The sequence below is a fragment of the Anas platyrhynchos genome, chromosome 2, assembly GCF_047663525.1.
Source record: "Anas platyrhynchos isolate ZD024472 breed Pekin duck chromosome 2, IASCAAS_PekinDuck_T2T, whole genome shotgun sequence".
In the NCBI taxonomy this organism is placed as follows: domain Eukaryota; kingdom Metazoa; phylum Chordata; class Aves; order Anseriformes; family Anatidae; genus Anas; species Anas platyrhynchos.
The window spans coordinates 145930405-145952988 of record NC_092588.1 but is presented as its reverse complement, the minus strand read 5'-3'; the positions used below and the strand labels follow the sequence as shown (position 1 = coordinate 145952988).

At 36.9% G+C, this 22584-nt stretch overlaps 2 long non-coding RNA genes across 10 annotated transcripts in view; both read right to left on the bottom strand.

Annotated features, from left to right (window-relative positions):
- LOC101789704 (uncharacterized) overlaps window positions 1-22584 on the bottom strand; it is a 208769-nt gene that overhangs the window by 102299 nt on the left and 83886 nt on the right. The window lies entirely within an intron of this gene.
- Window positions 11623-15849, bottom strand: LOC119715918 (uncharacterized). The gene is made up of 3 exons (XR_005263427.2): window positions 15046-15849; window positions 11862-11910; window positions 11623-11703 (listed from the first exon to the last, which is right to left on the bottom strand). It is a non-coding gene; the product is annotated as an uncharacterized lncRNA (long non-coding RNA).

Below are 22584 nucleotides of genomic sequence, written 5' to 3'. Positions count from 1 at the left end.
ATTTTTAAAGGAATTTTTACCTTTACAACTGTGGAAAAAGATTTACAAGACTGAACTTTAGTTTTTTCATAAATACTCTTTCCTTACAAGTGTCTAGGTTACCTAATAAAAAACATTTCCCCTCAACTGCAACTATACATTCTTTTCCTCCAGCAAGGCCACAGTCTGACATGTATTAATATAATACATAATACAATAATATAATCACCATCAGAAACAGACCCTACCTTCTCCTTCCCCTTCTTGGCCCCCATGTCCAGCTCAGGCTATGCAAGTGTTACCACTGCTTATTTTCCCTAAATGTCAGCTCTGCAATCCCACTATATTCAGGGGGTGCAGAGCTGGCACCACCAGCAGAAGGAAGAAGCTACCAGAGCAGGGCTACCCTCTCCAACAGCCACCCTGCTTCAAATATCCCCCAGACTGCAGCTGTTTCCTGTAACACCATGTTATGGTTTCATGACCGTATTCCATAAGAGGCCTAAACAACTAGGGAACTGAGATTACAGTGCCATATACTAATTCCATTATAAAAATACAGGTGACAAAGGCTGTCACAATGGATTCATTTATAAGTTTATTAGATCTATAACTAACATTTCATTAAAGGAGCTGGGAATGGGGAAAATATTAAAAGAGCCATGTGCATAACTTTTTTAAGTAAACACATATATATTTACTGTAACTATGTATTTAATGTTTACTACAACCGCAGTGTTAATTCTTATATATATTAAAAAATAAAAATAAAAGGAAATAATCTGTACTACTAACACTTCTGCTTATCTTAATAGGTGTATAAACACTTAAAATAAATTTGCCCACTAAATAGCTGATAGAAAGAAAGAAAACAAAAAAAGTAAAAAAAAAAAAAAAAGGTTCTGCACTATGCTTCACCCCTATTAAGTTTTGCTGGATTGCTGAGTTACTCTTCATTACTGTTGTCTCTCAAAATATCACCTTCACTTCAGCTGTAAATAGTCCAGGAAAATAGTTCAAACCTTAAAGGGAAAATTCCAAAGGCAAGATTTTTTCCCCTCATAGCTGAGACCTTTCCCAAGGGAACAGACCACTTTTGGAGGCGTTAGTGCTTCATATTTGTAGCAATGGAAAAAAAAAGTATATAGAAATAATGGGTTGGCTGAGTATATTATGAAAGGATCGCTCCTATTAGGGGATTCAGGGCAAATAGGAGTCAAGACAAAACAAAGTTATGGTGAAAGGCTTGGAGAATTTGTAGTAGTTTCAATATCTTTGCTTCCATCTTCTAAATTGCCAATTGTCAAATGTCATTACTGGTCTGGCTGTTAGCTCTTTATTTGATTATACTGTAGCCGTCTTCCTGAAGCATGAGCATGTCCATGTATAAAATCATAAAATGTGCTTCTAAGTGCAGAAAGCATGAAAATGATAATTAATTTATTGCCTTTTTTATACATGGATAATATGCATCTACAATCTAACAACAAAATACTAATATGTTTGATTTTATTTGTCCTTAAAGAATTTGTGACTGCTTGTACTCCAGTAGTTACCAAGAGTTCTTCCACAGTTTTAATACTAATTTATGATGAAGCATACCAAATGAACCACAAGTTATTTAAGAAAATGAAATAAGGAAACTTTTGAGGTTTTAGCAGTCAAACAGACTGGAGAGAGTGTAGTCTGATGTAAATGAATAGATGGCTTCAATGAAAATGAAAGAGAAGAAAACTCCCTCCTGGGGTTCATTACGCCTCTTGAGCTGTTGGTAGTAAAGTTAATTTTTAAATGCTCTGAGGTGATTAAGAACTCAGGCATCACTCTAAATGTAAATAAGTCCTGTTTCATTTCCTTGCAGTTAACTGATTGCACCAGTCACCAGCTACTTAGCTTGCTGATGTGTTTGAGATCCATAGTCTAGTTCATAATTAACCCTCTTCATATGAAGTGAAAATGCTAAGAAGCCTAGTCTTGAATGTACATAACCAGGATATGACAAATTCACTCACAAGAGAAAAATAATGTTTATATTTGTAAATAAGAGGGCACTAGTTGAAATAAAATATCACAGAATGAAAATCAACATTAAAAATGAAAATTTGTTACCACAAACACTGATTTTAAAAATACAACAAAAATTGATACAGTTTTGAAATTTCAGCTTAAATAGACAAATTACTCATATTAATTTATGAAATTTATACACAGCTGGACCTCCTCTACCCTACCAGGTCTAGTAAACAGAAAATGTCAATAACTTATATATGATTATCACATACAGATGAAAAATCCCAGCTGGTAATCCATTCTTGTAATGCATATATACACACACTTCACATTTCACAGCAATAAACTTGTTCAAGACAGTGACTGGGACCTACAAAATCTGTATTCTCATTCCCAACTTGTCTCAAGATTGTTTCATGGTTATGTAAATGTTTCAGTAAAGAATATTGTTGTGCACTGGTTTGTAATTATCCAGCCTAGGACATGCTAAACTGTAAGCAATCAAAATCTCTCTGCTGGGCACTAATATACTGGGGCAATCAACAGTCACCTCTGAAAACACTGGTCTTAAAGTACCTTATACTTGCAAGGGGACAGCTACTTCTCCCTTTCTTAGAAGAATGAGGCTAAATTCAATCACAAGTCTGAAGTGTTTTAGTAATTCATTTCTAATAAATGTGCTTCATATCTGTCCTCCTTTAATTCATTCTTGTGATATAAGTTTAAAAAACATGCCTGTAAAAGCTGAATTCAGGACTTCTACACTTCCAAGCTTACAAATTAAATCAAATGACAACTAAACAGCACATTTTTCCTCACATATATCAGTCTGTCAGGAGTTTCCCACATCCCACCAAGTAGCTGGAGATCTGTAGATCTAATCTGTATATCTAATAATCCATCTAAATGGGCTGTAGATCCAATTTTCCTGTTTCTTCCCAAGGGTGACTGGTATGGAAGCCAAGAAGCTCTCAAGGGTGACACATTAATGGGTAACATCCTTCCCACTAAGATTCCCAAAGGTACCTGGTTACATGCCCCAGTCTTTGCAGTTCTGATACCACGGCAGAAGAAGTTGCATTTTCTCAAAAAATCAGTTTTAAACCATTCAGAAATTGTGAACCTACACCAGTGTATTCAGCTCTCTCCAGGACACAACAGATAGCCAATGCCACACACAGAAAACCTCTGCATCCTTTACTCATGTGATTTGTCCTAGCTAATAGGAGCCTGTGTACTCCATGTCAGTTGTTTCAACTGATTTAAGGTATAAATATAAACACCCAAAGGTTCCATATACATGCCACTGCAATGGTAGTACATATAATAAAGAGCAAAGCTATAGGTTTTGTTAACAATACAGATATGCAAGACAAAAGATGAAATATCACTGTTGTTCAAGTAATAGCCCAAAGCCCAAGAACTTTGGGTTCAGCTCCAAACTCATGTAGTGAAACACTCTTTTCACCTGGTGTCAAGTTTCTTTATGACCTACAAAGGCATCTGACATTTGTCAAAAAATGCTTTAAATAATGCAGATGCGTCAAGCCAATGGGCATCCTGCATTTTCACATCTGTATCACGTTTAGTCAAACCAGAGGTAAACTCACCCTTAAAATAAATAAATAAACAAATAAATAAATAAATCTTAAATTCCATTTATTCTCTTGAATACTAGAAGTATTGTAGGAGAAAAATGTGCACAAAATAAACATGAAATTTTCATAGGCTACCTTTAAAACAAAAAGCGAAAACATTTTACAGCTGTTGGGTATACCTTTGCCTTGCAGAGAAAAAGATTGTGCATCTAACCACAGCCAATCCAGAGCAACAAAGGGAAGTAAGCAGCCAGTGAACTAGCAAGAAACTCATAATTTCCCAGTGAATAACAAAAGAGTAAAGTCTTTATAAATAAACTCTGCAAAGATGCATTTATTCTTTTTCCAGCATTGATATTTAACGCTTTTAGCCCCATGTGGCTAAATGAGGAGGAAAGAGAAATTTCCTAAACTCGTTGAGATAAAGAATTCCTAAAACAGCTGTCAGTCTGGGCTTAACTGAGCACCAGCTATTTCTGCTCCTAGAACTTCATAAACGGTCAGTAAATTTGTTGAAATAACATCTACTCTACCCATTTTGGAAACAAGATCTTTTCAGTGACTATCTCCCAATTTCCATTCCCACACTGAAAAAAAGTTCTCCTCAACATTGTTTTCAGATTAAATATTTCATTATAGTTTTATCTTCCAAACTTTTAAAATTCAAATGAACAGCTGGGTTTCTATTACTTTCCTTCCAGAAAAGAAAACATAATGCAATAATATTTGGCTAATGAGTAAGTCTTTCACTACATTTTAACTTTTAGCTTTTACACACATTAGCAGCAGGACAATTTCTCTTCTCCCCTGTTCTTCTACAACTCTTAAAGCAAATTACAGCAAGTATTACTCATGCCTCATTTTCCAAACCTTATACCTGTAGCTGGAAAAAGAGAGGGACATTAGAGAGGTTGATCTCATCTTTTATTAATGTCAGGGAGCTTCAAGGTAGATCTACTGAGTGGGGGCAAAGAACTGTTATTTTCTCAGTAAATTGTGGCAGGTCCCATCAGCCTTGCAAACAAAATTCTCCAGTTGTTCACATTTGCTAAATAAATGCTTTCTGTCCAGCTTCCTGCTGACAGCCACTGAAAGGCAGTAGGTAGAATTGTTGTACATCTTACAGGAACCCACAGGGAAAGCAATGTCACCCCATAAGAATGTTCACAGAATTTCCAAGTAGCAAACAAAAAGGCACAGAGAAATCATTAGAACGCACATACTGAAGGAGTTGTCTGATTGTACAGTTATATACATACATGTATATTATTTACAATGAAGAGTTGTCTGTAGCATCTCTAGAAGGTAAGATTTTTTTCTTCCTTTTTATTTCTATATTCTAAATATGGTGGGATTCAGATTGTATTTAAAAAGTTATGTCATCTTTGGAAGTTAGGCTTGAATATTCCTGTACATGGAAATGTGCATTCAATGACTGTGAATATGCAAACTGATCTCTGGTTATAACTAGAGATCAGTTAATCTTTGAAAATAACTCTCAAAGCAAGGTAGTACCTGCAGGACAGCACATTTCAATATTCATTTTTGCAGTCACAGCATCTGCCTGCTTCTGCATTTGAAACTTGGCCCTCTGCATAGTACATTAACCAACATTTAAGAATTCTACATTAATGCCCTTATTTGAATGGTAGGCACATTATAAGTTCTCTCAAAGGCCACAACCACATAATATTACCTATTAACAAATGTGAATATAAAAAGGTAATTTCCCGCTAACCAGGAATCTGATAAAAACTAGCAGCAACTATAGTATTAACCTCCGTGAGAAGGTATGCAGGCAAGCATAGATTGTTTTATCCCTTTTGTTCTTAATCTTTCACCATGTTTCACTTTTGTGTACTGAACGAGAACAGGCTCTTTGCTTGAAAGCAACCTACCTGTCATCTCTCCTCCTCCCACCACCACCCCCATCCCCTCTCAGAGAGGACTGGTCACCTTCACTACTTTCCTCCCACCTGGCTGGGCAACGCAGTCCTGAAGCTGTGGGCAAAAAGATCTATGGCACACAGATGAATGCTGAAAGAGTGGAGGCCACCCAGCACCTTGGCACAGGAGACTGGAGCCCTGTGGCACGTCCCACATGGCCATAAGAACTGGGCTTCCCACAGCAAACAGCAATTCTCAGGTTTGGAGTGGGAGATTTGCTGGTTGCTAAAAGAAAATGGTCCTCCTGAAAACAGCGTGTTTGTTTTAAACCTTTAGATCATTAAAACAATCCTGTTGTCTCATGTAGAGGTGGAAAAGAGGTCTAACCAGTTCTGAACTTTTGCAAATGGCAACTGCTATGAAGTGGATAAAACCACAGTAAGTGTTGGCACTTTGGCATAGGTGAGTGAGATCTTTCACAATACTTAGGCATGGATTACAGCTTTCTTCTTGGTACCACTTCAGTAAAGCAACCTTTCCCATGTCTCAGCTGTCTGGGATAAGTACTTCTTCAGACAAGTACCACAGAAATTAATATTGAAATGTATACACTGTTACACAGTGTAATGTACCACTAGCAGGACAGTCTTGACATGGTGCCCACATTTGGCTTCCCTCAAGAGAAAATGCAGGAGGCTCAACCTCAGGAACTCATCCCAAAATTCAGAGCATTAGCAGGTGCTCAGCATCTCTCAAAGGGGACTGAGCAGCCCCAGCCCACCTTGGTAGCTTGAATGAAGATTTTAGCATCATAATCTCAAAGCTTTTCAAACCCTAATCCTAACAGAGGTCCTAGGAGGCCCTTTAATTTTCTTGCTGCTCAAACTCTATTTAATTTAGTTACCTCTCTCCCCCCAGTCAAGTCAAAGACTCAGAGGGACTTAAGGAGAAATACAATCTTCTTTCATTAAAAGCAGGGTCTTATCACAGATCTTCTTGATTTGTATTATACTGGCACTGGGGGAGATCACATAACTAGGAGTGTTTATTTTCTATGAGGCAATTAAGGTTCAGAGATATGATTGTAATTCTATGTGCCTACTTGCAAAACTGCGCTCACGTACACCTGGGCTGGGCTTGGCCACTGGCACCGGCTGCTGAAGTTACTTGTGTGCACGTATCAAGGGTTTCATGAGGTCAAAGAGAGACCATTCAACTGAGCCTTGAAAACCTTGTCAGTGTAAACTACATTCTTATCACTTTGAGAAAAATATTGATTTCTGTATCACATTCCTTTTTTCCCAGCAAACCTAAAGAAAAATAGCACTGAAAACTCATGATTACACGAACTTGTCTCTGCAATTTAGAAGTCCTTTTTTTCTACTAATTTTTTCTCATGTTAAACAGTTATTCACCTAAATTCATATGCCTTTTTATCTTTGACCATTCCAGTTCTGAACACCTGAACAATTTTAGATTGGGTTTGAATCCCTTCTCATTACTCAAGCTTATTGGCATACTTTTTTCCACAGGCTGAGGAAATTGACCAAATGCTGCAGCCGGTTTTGGTATCTTCTGAGTAAAATAAAATAAAATAAAATAAAATAAAATAAAATAAAATAAAATAAAATAAAATAAAATAAAATAAATAAAATAAATAAAATAAAATAAAATAAAATAAAATAAAATAAAATAAAATAAAATAAAATAAAATAAAATAAAATAAAATAAAATAAAATAAAATAAAATAAAATAAAATAAAATAAAATAAAATAAAAAATATACCCTTACAGAACAGAAAGAATGTTGCCTGGAGAATACTATGACTTACCAAGTAAGGACAGCTACCACTGCTGATTACAAAAATACATCTTTCCATTGTGACTAAGGCCAAGCCCTTCCAGTAAAATATAATGCCAATTAGTATTTACCCTAGGCTGGTTCTTATTCTTTTCTGACACTATAAAGAGTGGAGGATGCTCAAGTTAGTTACCTGATATATGGGTATTTATTCAGTAAATCATATGGCAAAAACCAGCCTCTTTCTCAGATAATCATTCAAGAACTGGTAATTATGAAAATAATAAATTATACTGGGAAAAAAATAATAATTTAAAACCCCTCTATTGGGGAAGGTGATTTCTTCTGTTATCTCTCAATAAAAGACTGACTGTAATAAGAGAGTATTTTCTTCCATCGGCATGCTGTTCTCAGCTACATCTAATCTTTCACATCTGTTCACTCATTAACCCTTAAAGTTAAAAAAACTGAAGAATGATATGGCTCTTCAGTAACTTCACTGTTTGCAACTGTAATCATAAAAACTGGAAGAACTTACTAGGAAAACTGATTCTCTATCACTTTCATTTCAACTGACTAAAATCTAATACAGATTGACCCATTTCTTTCCTAGTTACTGGGCAGTTGCTGCTTATCTGAATTTTCCCACTCTCAGTAACTCATACCTGAAGAAGCTGGATGAAGGTGAACGCAATGAAGACTCACAGCAACAAGAAGCTAAGTATCCTGATGTATTTTTAGACCTAGTGCATTCCCCTTAGGACAGAGAATCTATACTACTGCTGACTGTTTCTGTCCTTCATCCATCAATGTCATTAAACTCTCATTTAACATTAACTTCAAGGTAAGAAAAGTACTTAACCCTCACCAATGTCCATAGATTCTAAAAAGCTTGCACTACATCTTGTATTGTATAACAAGAAATGCTACTGTTACATCAGATGTTTCCCACATTCTACAATAATATCTAAGGGAATACTGAATAAAAATAAAAATATTAAACACTATGTACAAGATAACTTATGACTGATATCTAGAAGATTGATTAAAACTTCTGAATAAAGATTATGGCCAAAATTATCACTCACTCAGCATACTGGCACTTCCACCATCAGGGTAAATTTCAAGGGCTAATGCAAGACTGCAAGGTAAAACTCTCAGGAGCCTGACTACCTCCTACTACTTTGTCTTCTCACACAGATGGTTAGCAGCATATGTGTATATGTGTTGGAAAGCTTATACACTCCCACAAAAAGAATTTCAAAACTCTGTATTGCACATGAAAGAAAAAATAATAATGTAATAATCCAGATGCAGGAGATGTTAGTTATATCAGTTAATGTGTATCTGGAAGGCAGGATGCTGTGTGCAACCCACAGGATGCAAAGACTAAATGGAAATGAGATTAGCAGAGTCTGTCTCTAGAGGCAAAGTGATTATTCAGTCAAAATAATTACTCAAAAACAGCAGTCTATTTGACAAGTCTAAAAAAAAAATGGAGTGAGGGTCATAAGGAGACTGTGCATTGTTTACATATTTATATACAAGCAGCATGGAAGTGGATAAAGTGTAAGGGCCTTGTCATAGCAACTGAAATTACCTATTTACTAGATACTGAGAATTACTGAGGTGAAAATGTACTGGGAATGGACAAAGCATAAGAATGCAGAAAGACAAACAGCCCCGTGTAGAAAAGTCAGAAACCTTCTGACAGGCATGGAGCAGTACTGTCATTTCCAGCAGTACGGGCGGTAGGAATAGGGCATCACAGAATCATAGAATCCTCAAGGTTGGATCAGTACTTATCAAATAATGTTTAATACTGGGGAGAAGGAGGCAGACTAGGGAGTGGATGCCAACACTTTATCGTTAAAAGAGATTACATAAGAATTACTATTCATTTCTTAAAATTGCAAAGTTAGTGGCTCCATTCCTATTAGAATGTTTTCAGTTTTCCAGTGCACTGCTATGTACAGTTTTTACAGCTACTGGTCTGTAATTATGTTTGACACAGTGGCCCAGTTACAGTCAGCCATGACTAAATGGTCCTCCTGAATTAGCCTCTTGAGTACTAGTCGTTATTCGCAGACAGGAAAGACAGAGCCTCACTCTTCTCTCTCACACTTTGATTTGATGCAAGTCCAATATCTCACTACGAGTGTTCTACCTGTACAAGTGGAAGACTCCAATCTGCTGTTTCAATTAACTTTTCAAGATAAATATTTTCTCCCAAATACTAATGATATGCAGAACCTGGAAAAATGACCAAGTGATGTTTGCAATAAGTTTTCAAAAGAATAAATGATTTAACTATTGTAAGCATAAGAATAAATTGGCTGTTTACTATTATGAGGAATGAATGCAGAAAGACAAGTGAACTTGCATGTGTATTTTTATGTACACAGCATTATAGGTGTGGATCAACCTTGACACTTCTGTAAATAATAAAACTTTACTTATGACCACACAAAGGGAAAAAAAAAAAGGAGGAGAGGGGGACAATAAAGTATCATTCATCCCTCCCCACCCCAATTCAATCCTAATACAGAGAGTAGGAGGGGATGGGTAGAGAATGTTATTCAAATAGATAGGGATAAGTACTAGATTTTGTATGGTCAGTTTAAAAAATAAATAAATAATAAATAAATAAACATAAAACTTGCCATATGCATATATACAAGACATATAAGGTCCCCCTTTAGAGTGAAATCATTAATTTTATTTCAAGGAGCTTTGTGGACCTTTCCTTTCTGAGGCAATTTTCCTCCTTGCACAGGAATACTGTAGTAGTAAACAATGCATACAGGAGAAGAGACTGTTGTGTTGTTTTCTGTCTGCACAGCACAGTAGAGTCATTACTACCTTACAAAATGTCAGCAACCTGTAAGAGATTTCTCTTTCCTCTTCCTAGTAAAATGATAGCAGATTTGCACCACCAGATTACATCTTTCCATTGGACTATACATTGAAACTTTTACTCAGCTGTTATTGTTCATATATTCAAGATAAATGGCAAGGGTGACTGAAAAAAATAATCATAATGCAAGAGGGCTTTTTTAATGACAGCAGAGCAAACTTAACAGTCAATCTGACACTGTAGTACTAGGATATTTTTAAAACTGCTTATGTTAATCCATTATGTCAATGAAGGAGGATACATATGCAAAGGCTATTAGCTAAAATCACCTGCAAAAGGTTTATATTCACAAGTGATACTGTTCCCAACCAAAGCTGTGAGCTGAGCATTACCTATTACTGATATCCACTGTGCAACTGGAGATTCTTTTTCCTGGGGACACAATGGTTTTCAGTGCTTCTCATCTTCTAGCATCACTGGAATTTCACTTTATCCTACTTCAGAAAAAAATCGAGTTCACTAATGTAATATCTAGTACTATGACTTCAGTTAAAAAAAAAAAAAAAAAAAAAAAAAAAAACAGAAAAACACTGTAGATTAAACAGAAAGATACAATAGGGCAAAATAGGGCTAGAAAAATAATACTTCCTCCTGACTACTCTGTCTCTTCCTTTGTAAGATGGCCATGATGGCCTTTCTCTTTGTAAGAGAAAAAAAAAATATATATATATATATATATATATATTTGAATAAGCAAATAGTGGAGAGGCACAGTTGGCTTTCTGTGCATATAAGTGGTCTAGTTGAGCAAGAAATGTTTCAAAGACCTTGAGTGCAAGTCTTTGTTTATTGAGAATAAGCAATCAATCAGTCAGAGCACACAACAAGACCTTGTTCAAACAATGGATAACGATGAGTGCCTTAGTCACACAGCTGAGATTGGACAAGCAAGCCTGACATTACCCACAAAAAAGGCAATGTCAACAGCATAAAAGTCACAAAATAGGAGAGTTCAGGGAGGTCCCAAGCACAGGAATGTTAACATACATTGAAATGGACAGCAGGCTTTCTTGACATTTCTCTTAAACAAAAAGTTTATTTTTTAAAACTATCAAAACTGGCCTTGGAAACTAGTTTAAATAAATTCTCTACATTCAAAAAAACTATGACATAAGACCCACTTCTGTTAGATTAATTTAATGAGATTAATAGTATCAAGATTATTTTTTCTTCCTGTATGTATTTGTATATGTTTTCCAGATTTCATTTACAGCAATTGCCCCTGTTTATAAGCTTCACTGAAAGCAGGCCAAATGTGAACAGCACAGAAGAGAAACAGTCCACATCATTAAGAAAAAATTAATGGAAAATCTGGTGCAAAACAAGAACTAATTATTCAGTGAAATACATCTCTTTCCATGTCTCTTTCCAGCTGTTTTTCAAATACAGTTCTCTGTATTTCAAATGAAATTCTAAGAACTCACAAATTTTGTAGCTGGTAGATCCTGACAGTCTCCTGATTACACAGTGATGGATGAACTTGCGCTATTTACACAAGAATGGGGGGGATGTCTGGTGAGAGAAGAGAGACCAGATATGCAGAACTATTTCACATCCTTGAGTTAATGAACAATTACAAGATGAGAATGTCATTTGTTTCATCAGCCTGCAAAATATATTTGAAAACAGATCTTGGTTCAACATAAAATGTATGGATCTGCTTTACTCACTGTTAACTGCAAATATTAGCACATGTAGTCTTCATTCTCCCACATTTCCCTGCAAATTAGTAGAAAACTTCAGATTAGCAAAACTATTTGTCTGTGAGGGTTTGTAAGACCATAAGACTGTGTCAGCTATCATGTAAGACACCAATTGATAAGCCAGGCTGTTACTGCTAACCATTTCTGCACTGCATGCCAAGAGCCCATTCCTCAAACCATTAGCTGGTCATATAAGCTGATTTTCCTTGAGACCTTGCAGAACTTTTCTGTTAATTTTTTAAAAATTTTGTTGTTGTTGTTGTTGTTTTTATATGGCTGCTGAAACTCATTTATTAGGAAAAAAAATAGGAAAAAAAAAAATTAACCGAGAACTTACTTGTTCCCAATGGAAATTATCTGCAAATAATCTAGAATCTAGCAAGTTGGTTTTGTTTGTTTGTTTGTTTGTTTGTTGATATATTGAGCATTCCTCTGGCTACAGAGGGCATTTCATCTCCATAAATAAGCATGTCTTATCTCATTTATTTTCACATATACAAGAGACAAATGCTGGAAATGGAAGTCTGAAGTATATTTCACGGCAGACAGAACCAGGATGCACTTCCCTCTCCTGTGCTGCACTTGGACAAGGTCCCTCTAAGCCTTCAGCCACTGTTATGGCTATGAAACATTCATTTTGCTCAAGTAGAAAAGAATTAAATTACAGATTGACCACTGCATTCAATTGCTCCTTTTGCCCAACTGGGAAAACACTGTGTTGAATTTTAAATGAAGTGACTTTGGTAGACTTTCAGAGTGTGAACTGTTTGATGCCCTCTGCACCCCAGGGACTGCAGAAAGGCAACAGGTTTTTGGCTGCTTGAGATTTCAGTGGCTTAAAGGGGCAAAAGCAATGAAAACAGACTTTGTGCTTTGTTAATTTTCCTTCATTTAGAAAAATATGCATATGCACATGAGGAAGCTACTACATATGATAGAGTGTAAGGAATTTCTTGTTAACTATATCCATCAGTTGTTTTGAAGCACTGTATAGATTGAAAGACAGAAATATACACTTACAAAGGGTTCCTATTCACTCAAGAACCATGGCTACTTTTTCCCAGAGACTTTGTCTAAGGGGGCTTTTTTATTCTAAGCTTTTTTATTATTATTATAATATATAAGAGTAGTTTTGGTGAGATACTCTTAATCTGATCCATAATCTCTGAGAATTTTACACAAAGATGAAGGAAAACTATGGCTAAAATGCTTTCTGTTTCAGACCTCTCTTTTTTTCTCAGCTGGTTATAGGGCTTTCTCAAAAGATTAGCATGACACACTCTAGCAAGTGGGTAACCTACAACAGGGCAGATGAAAATTTGGATGCACTGTCACATTCTAAAGGTAGTGAACAACAGTTCAAAGTCAAAGAGGTTGTGTTCAAAGTCAAAGAGGCTAGTTGTGTTCCTGGTTGCAGGTTGTGTTCCTGAACCAAAGGGGAGCTGCCACTAATATCTTCAACAGTGTGCAGGGATGAAGGAATGGGAAAGCATGGGACTGGCACCAGCTGAGGGAAAGTTTCCGCTCTGCCCTGGGGATGGAAATGTCCCTTGTAGCAGTGCAGGCTGGGGAGTGACTCCTCTCTTCTCTGCAAGAGAAGCCTGGGCAAAGCGTACGGGATACTTCATACTATTAGCAAAAAAAGCATAGCCAAAATGACAAATGAATGACTGCTTCTTCCTGGCACTTGAGAGGTTGCATAGGTGTCCATTTTGGGGCTTACCAATAGAAGAGTTATATTTTGCAAATTGTAAAGAGTTCTGAGAAATACCATTTAGTTGGGGGCTGGAGCAGACACCATTCAAGGAGAGGCTGGTGGAACATGTTTGTTCAAGGTAGAGAAGAGAAGGACATGGGAGAACCTAATTGCAGTCTTCTGCTACAAAATAAGGGGTAGCCACAATGGTGGAACCAAACTCTTCTCTGAGGTGCTCAGCAAGAGGCAACAGTCACAAGTTGCAGCAAGACAAGTTCCCAAAACTATTCCCATTGGACATAATGGGAAAAGAAAAAATAAAAAAAATAAAATAAAAAAAAAAAAAAGAAGAAGAAGAAGAAAAAATCAGACTGAGAGTGATTAAGTACTGGAAGAGGTGGTCCAGGGGTGTGGTAGAATCTCATTCTTGGGAGATTTTTGATACTTGACTGGACTGAGCAACCTGATTTAAATTTGAATTATGCTTGCTTTGAGTTGGAATAGATGACCTCTGGAGGTCTCTTCCAATTTTAATTATTCTGATTCTATGAATTGATAAATCTCTTTAACCCAATCTCATTCTTGTGGGCACAGACATTTTAGAAAGACAGAGATGGACTGTGGTCCTTCTGTCATGTCATCTGAAAGCACAAGAGATGGTCACCTCTAAGAGGTTGGATGCAGCAGCAGCCTGCAGTAAATCCTGGAGAATCAGATAGTGCTCTTCTATGTATCCAACCTCTTCTGAAGTGCACTGTGAAAAACACTGAATATTGTTAGAGTTTGTGTTGAGCCCAGAAGAGTTTACTATTTGCTAAAAGAAGACAGCAAAGCAGTTTGCCCAGAAGACCTGTGTTCTTGGAGCCTGTCCTGATCTCACAAGTTTCTTTCAATAAACTCACTGAATCTCACTGGGAAGTCAGAATGAGACTGTCTTCATTATTAGTGAGTGCATCCCAGCGACATCCAAGTCCTTTGGACAGCTTTATAATATAAATATTTATTAATCCGAGTTACTATAATAGCATAGCAATTTACAGTCTGTGAGAATAGCTCTCTTTTGGCCTCCTCCCTGCAATTTTCTACAACTGGGAGTTGTTCTTTCCTTCACATCGCCTCACTGCCCTCTGAACTCCCCTTCACCTCTGTCCATCCTTCCTGTACAACTGGCCTTAGACTCTAACCTCAGTTCACTTCTCCACCCTGCTACTGTTTCATGCACTCCCTGCTCAGAGCAGCTGGTCTGAGAGAGCATTCATTTGGCATTTGTATGGATTTCACATGTTGACTGTCACTCTTATCATTCTTGGTACCACTTTCTGCATTTTTTTGCTTTGTCTGCTTCAACTTTGCATCAGACCAGGTGCTCGGATATTCATGGGAATGGGTGTGGTGGAAAAAAATAAATTATAGCATATGGCATTTTAGAGCATAACAGGAACTTCATAACATTACCGTGAATGTCTAGGGAGTTAGATGAGTGCAAACTTCAGGAATTCACAGGGCCAGGCAAGAACCCATGGAGTAGAAGCAATGAGATATATTTGTATTTCCAAGTAAATTGCCCTTTTGTTGAACTGGTCTTATCCTGTCCCTCTGCTCGTGCGTGGCAGCACCAAACAGAAGGGATTCATCTTGGCTTGCAGAGGAATGAAGAAAGCTCTCCTTCTGCAAGATGCAGAGACAGACACAAGTTTATTCATCTTTTCATACAGAGTATTCCACTAACAAACGATCAACACACAGTCTTTGATTAGAGGGTTTTCTTACTGCTTTTAAAGGAAAAGAAACCAAAACTGATTAGTCAACATTAAGTTTGTGGAGTTACCTCTTAATTGGCAAAAAGATAAAAGCAGCAATCCTGTGAGTCCCCAGATTAATACAGCCTAGCAGATTAGAGCATCACAGCTGTGACTGATGTACATTGGGATAGCCATGAGTTTCAGATGAAGCTTTCTGCATGATGGAGACATTCAGAAATTTTCTCTTTCAATTTTCCTGGTCTTCCATGATGGGAGAGATTACTTTGAAATGTGCCAAGGCACTACCACAGTCTGTCCCTTTCCTCTCCCTATCCAATTATTATTTGGTTATGACGATTTTATTCTCTGGCCAAAAAAATCATGTGAAATCATCTACCTCTTCATGCATCACAGCAAGAAAATGCCTAGACACATGCTTTTCATGTATACACACAGACACAGTCATACACAGAGAGGATGAATACATAAGTCTCATCTTCTTAGGAAATCTGGCTAAACAAATTATAGCAAAGAGATGGAGCAGAGAGGTAGATTTACTAACAGGTATCTTTTTGTATGAGTACATTTGTGGATTTGTGACACATAATAGTACTTGCTTTTGGGAAACAGGACATTTCCAACACTCATAACTCTACTCATTTTTTCAACACTTGTACAGCATATGTACATCACTGCCAAAGCTCAGGCATTTCTCATTTTGAGTCCAGGTTTCCAGTGAAGATGGCAATACTCAAACACAATCATTTAAACTGTTTCACACAGTCCATGAATGTAATCAATTGTACTTTGCACCTATCAGTTTGTCAGTTGTTATAATCAAAGCAACTTTTGAAAAATATAAACTTCTAAAAACATCCATCTTGTAGGTTTTGAAATAAATACAATAGGATGTTAATAAACTCCAGGGGAAAAAAAAAAAAAAAAATCATGTTTCAAACTCCTACACATGTTCACAGTTGTATTTTTAGGTTGTATATAATAGACAGCAATCTTTGTTTGGAAGCCAACACACACTTCCCCAGTGAACTGCAGGATACACATAAATAATCAGGGCTGGAGAAAGGTCATCACAGGGCTAGAACTGGGGTTAGCAACAGCACCATGCAAACTGATTGTTGAGAAAGCCTTAAGCAAAGCAAATCAAGCTAAGTGCAACATGATTGACTGTGCTGAAAGCTAAAAAGACTTAGTCTTAAGGATGATCCAACCCTGAACTTTATCATTCAACAAATTTTATTAACAATTGACATCTACTGGAAGAAGTTACACAGTTGAGCTATAGCTCCAGGGAATAAGAGTATGAATAAAAACTGAGGAGCATTTAATAAGGTCCAAGGACCACCAGCTGAGCTCACAGGAATCAATAATTAAGACCTTGGTCCCAAAGTCTCCTTAGTGCTGCAGTAGACATCATATTAGTGGTATATATTGACTTGTAATTCAGCGTTCCTGAAAATGTTTCCCTCAACTTTTGGAACATAAAATGTTGTTCACAGCAAAAAGAATATCTATATATATAGAGAGAGAGATAAGGTTTCATCAAAAGCTACCTGTCTGAAAGCTTAATTTTTCTATCTGAAAATTGAATTATTTTCATTTCTATGCACATGGGAACTATCTTGTGGTTATGTCATTATCTCATTTGCCTTGATGAGCCAGAATCCCTATGCACATTTACCTGCACTATACCTTAAGCCTAGGGGTTCCCATGCTGCAAGCCAGAATGTCTCTGCTCTACCAACAGGAGGATATGCCTTGTGAAAGACACACGTATATCCACAAAGAATGAACCCCTCACAGCAGCCCACAAAGCACAGAGTATGCCAAAAGTCACTGCTTGTCAGGAGGAGAGGCAGCACAGTAGAGAGCAGGAAAATCAGAGGTGTTACAAACTTTGCAACTGAATTATTATATAGACACAGATTCCCAACACTGAGGAAACTAAGTTCCCAGATTTCCTGATAGATTTCTAAATATCTTAGAAAATCCCTCAGGGACAACTGTAAAATGCAGTAACTCCACAACTGAACTGTAACTCAGCAGACTGAGTTTTAAATCTCACTCCAATCCATCCACAAAGTCTGCTTCCTATCTGAAATTTCTTCTGTATGTTCCATATCAAGAAAATATATTTGTTTATTTTTCTTTTCTCTCAAAAGTTTCCTGTAAAGCAGATAAGACATATTGCTTTGAATTCTGATGACATTTTTAATTAATACGGTATACTCAATCTTGTCTTAACAGGCTTTTTGGTTTGTTTTTTTAATTATGGTCTGGGAGTTATATTTGATGGTACGTAGTAGTTGTACAACAATACTGATTAAAGAAGGTCACTATTACAGGAATGTTATGAAACTTAGTTCACTTACGTTTGTAAAAAACATTTCACAATTCTAAATGAAAACTCTTTCATTTTAAGTAAAAACTAGTTATTAGGAGAAGAAAATGGAAACTACAAAACATAAGATCTGTGAAAAGCTTAGCTAGATGAGGACCCATTTGTAGCTCTTTTAATAGAATTAGAGAGGCTAAAAACCATGTGCTGGAGTGTGATCTCATTTACCTGAACTGCACTGATGGGAGCTAAGTTACTCCTGATTTACACCAACATAAACAAGACCAGAATCAAAGCCATGCAGGAGCCCTAAGGGTACGCTTACAATGGGAAGAAAAGGAAAGAGCTCCACACTAGACAAACCCACCAGCCCAGGGGGATTCCTGGTTTGAACTGCATGCTGTATGACAATCACCAGTCCTCTGGCAAAACTGCTGTTTGGTGTGTATGAATCCTTTCACTCATGAATAAAAATATTTCTCTTCCACAGAGAATATATGAAGTCAGTGTTTGGGACGGGGTTGGTATGCAGTCATGGTCAGAAAAATGATATGGTAAAAGCAACTTCTCCTTCCTCATCGATCAGTCTCATAGTCTCATTTCCTTCCCTTTTATTTTATTATTTTTTGGGTTTTTTTACGTCCCCAGCAATGCAATGCTTGTGGTGAAAACTTCATTTTCAGGGTACACAGGAGCTGCAGGACTTGCAGTGGAGTTACAGCACACCTAGATGTGAAGAACAGGACTGGACTCAAAGGCACACTTGCAGCTTTTGTGTAAAATTCAGTCTGCATGTGTCCAATGAAAAGGTCAGTCAGAAACAGACATGTATGCCTGCAAAACACTTTCTAGGGTGACTTAAAAGTATATTTAGTTGACAGGACAGAGGCTACTCAGGAGCTGTGTAGAACAGTAAACCTCAACGGGCAATGTTTGCAAGGAAGCTTACAGTCCATGCAGATCAAGCTTCTTTCTGAAAGTACTGAAAGCACTGCCTTCTGCAATACAGTAGCTCCCTCAATATCTAAATGTGGCAGAGAAAATTATTTCCTAATTCTGCCTGTTACACCTGCAACACTGACTTCAGTTCCTCTGTCAGCAAAGTAACCAGCTGGGGAGGAGCAATAAGGCAGTGCCACAGCAGAGGCTGAGTCATAAGCCTAAGACCAAAGTCGGATTCCTCACTTGCCATAATTTGGTTTTCTCTAAATTAAAAGGAAATCCTTTTTCCTTTCACTCTTCTTTTCATATTAGTTATTTATTTTCTAATGCAATCCTCTTAGGTTCAGGTTCAACCTGCAACAGAGGTAGAATAGTCAGCGCACAAGCAGTCCTAAAACTGAACAGCCTATCTGGAGGCAGGAAGTTCACATTGTTCCCCTTGGGTTGTGAAGTTTTCCAACTCTTTCAGCATTTGGGTTTACTTGTTAGTATTTTTCTTTTTCCTAAAACTTCCCCAATTTATCCTCCCTGAACTGGGAATACAACTGAATATAATATCCCTGAAACGAACATACAAATGCTTGATACAGGGCCTGTGCTCCTGCTTATGTAAAGACCATGTTAGTGCTGTTGCCAAGGACTCACCCCAGAAGCAATCATTCTATATCTCCCTTCAGAGTGACTGCTCCTGGGACAATCCCTCCTCCAGCATACTTGGCTTCTATTCTTTCTTCCAAAATAAGTTGCCTGTTTCCAACTGCCTGTATGGTTTCTTATTCTTAGTTAGTGTTTTCCCAGACCTTGAGCTCTCTGCATCCTTTATTAGCAATAATTTAATTTTTTCTTCAGAATAAGCATAACCAGAATGGGGCAGGAATTAATCCCTGCAGGAGCACAACAGAGGTATCTGCCTGGTAACAATTTTTCACTTACAGTTGTAATTTGAAACCTAGTAATCAAGCATAATAATTTTGTACCTTTCTCCTATCTTCATCAAAATGTCATTGGGTACTAAGCAACATGCATTTGAGAAATCTATCAAACAAAATTGTAATCTTATTTAAAAAGTGATTTTGAGAAGATTTCCAGGCTTCCAATCCATGCTGACTACATTAATTACATTATTACCCCTGTTTATTTGTTAATTGATACACTCTAACAAATTCACCTGGTATTGAAGGCAGGCATTAAGTAACGTAAACTTTTAAACATTGAGAAATAGTACTTAAATAGTATTTTAAAATATTTTAAATCTTGCTGTCCTTTGAAACTTTCCCAGCAGACTGACACATTTATAAATATCACTGGAGTTTGAAGAAGTTCTTCAGCCTCAGTTTCTTAAAATCTCAGATATATGTCATGAGTTCATAAAAGCCAAACACAGTAACTACTCTCCCTTACCATTTCTTAAATTACTAAGAAAATGGGAAGTATTTTATATTATTACGTGATACAAATTCATTAGCCTGATTTTTCACCAATATGGACAAATAATTCTTTTTCCTCCTATGCCATTTTTTAAATTTTTATTTTATTTTTTGTCAACAATATCAGTACCATCTCCTGTATTAATAGACCAACAACACTTTTCAGGATTCTTTTTGTTATCGAAGTGGCAAGCTTCGACAACTTCCCAGCCCTTAACTGTACTAGCCATTGATTTTTCCTTTTCTGATTTTTGCTTCCCTTATCAATTTTCTATGACTTTAAACATCAACTTTGTATTCATTGATATCAGCTTATTCACTAGAAATATTATTCTGTTTATGAAGTTATCTAACTGTTTTTGTGTTCTTTTCTACATCATGAAGGTTTTTTGTTTGTTTGTTTAAGACACGGACTTCTTTCTAAATTGTAGGAATGGCTTTTGGAGGATCTAATATTTTTCTTAAAGCCCCCAGTTCTTTTCTATATTAACCCTTTTTACAGATGAAGAACATTCACAAGTGCAAGTCACAGTGCATATATTGCTATGCGCTTAACGTATACATCTCATATACATACATACACATCTATACATTTCACCAGAGGAGTTTTAGATTGGATGTTAGGAAGAACTTCTTTACCGAAAGGGTTGTTAGTCATTGGAACCGGCTGCCCAGGGAAGTGGTTGAGTCACCATCCCTAGAGGTCTTTAAAAGACATTTAGATGTAGAGCTTAGTGATATGGTTTAGTGGAGGACTTGTTAGTGTTAGGTCAGAGGTTGGACTCAATGATCTTGAGGTCTCTTCCAACCTAGAAATTCTGTGATTCTCTGTGATTCTGTGATCTAAATGCAGTAGTAAAATGTTCTTTTATATCTCATTGCTCACACTGAAGTCAGTCATGATAACACAATGTATCTTCCTTTATAAAAAAAAGTACTCAGTAAACTCTCCAGGAACTCCAACCTGAGTTTACTCCAAACTGATATGCCATGCTACTTTATTTATTTTGCCACTTTACTCCAAACTGATATGCCACGCTACCTTATTTATCCTTACACTGAAGTTTCCTGTTCTTTATTTGCTAGACCCTTATACTGCTGTGTTTGAATCAAGGCAGTAACAAGAAAGAGACAGATTTGTATCTTATTCATATGTAATTTGCCACAATCCTCTTACTTTCCACCTTTTGTTCTTTGTTTGTGGAGTTCTCTTTAGGTGAAGCCAACTGTTATCAACACAAATACTCCGAGAAAGCCAGACATCTTCCTTACATATCTTGCTAACTTTTCACAATAATCTTTCTTTGTATCTAAGGTGTGATATACTGTGGCTCTGATTGCACTAGCACAGCTATAGATCTATTTGTTTAAATGGAGTTTTTCCTCACATTAGACAAATGTCAGAGCAGACAGCCCCATAATTTCATAGCACAGCAACTCGTTTTAGCTAAAATAGGTTTGTATTACTATTTTGTGAAAATCAGATGCTTTCATTCTGACCTAGATAAGTATCTCTTCCCCCTCCCTCCTTAAGACAACTATGAAAATGAGATTGTAAATCTCCTATGGAGAAGAGACTTGGACAAATCAATAATTTATGTTATGATTTTGAGAGACTTTCACCTTGAGGAAGTGCCAGCCCCACCGTAATTCTGTAGATCTTGTTTGAAAATGTTTTCCATTACTAATTGAGAGAACCTTTTTTTTTTTATTATTATTTATACAAGGCTCCTTTGATTTCCAGTGTGTGACACTTCAGAATGAAAATGGTGTCTGCATTAATTAAAAACAAAGATGAGGACTCTTACTTTCCTTCCCCCCTGCACTTAAAATCCAAGTAAAACGCTGGCAGGCAACACTCAGCATGTAGCGCTCTACTTCCAACCATGAGCCCCTTTTATAGATTTCTGTCATTCCAGCTGCTCCTGGCTAAAATCAGTGGTTGTAACAGAAAACCCGTTTTCTGTTCTTCCCAGTAGTTGGGAAGAAAAATGAGCAGACAGTTAAGAGCCTAACAGGGGATAGGTACACGTGGCAATTAAATAAGCCTTCTACAGAGCTCAGACAGAGAGCACGTCAGTCATACAGCTCCTACACAAGACTGTGGCAGTGCAAGGTGCATGCTGAGGCCTTTGGGGGTGGGGGAGGCGGGGGAAACTTATAAATTTATGCCCAACCATCTTTCTTTCAATGTTCAGAGCTTTCTCAAGTACAGCCTGCCATGTCAATAGCTCACTTCCTCTGAATCTCCCATTGTTTCAAGAATTCTTCATTATGACTGGTAGCAGCACATTCCAACCACTTGCTTATTTCCTTCCACAGGATCTTGTAGAGATTAGATAAGATTTGCAACAGTCACTGATTCTTGCCCATTACACAAGTAAAAAACGCTCAATCTGAGTATTAAACCAACTGCTAACTGAGTAATAGCATGCCTAAGTATGCATATATAAAATACATACATGAGTGCTCCCAGAACAGTATAATATATATAATGGTATAATAGACAGGTTCTTGTAGATGTTTT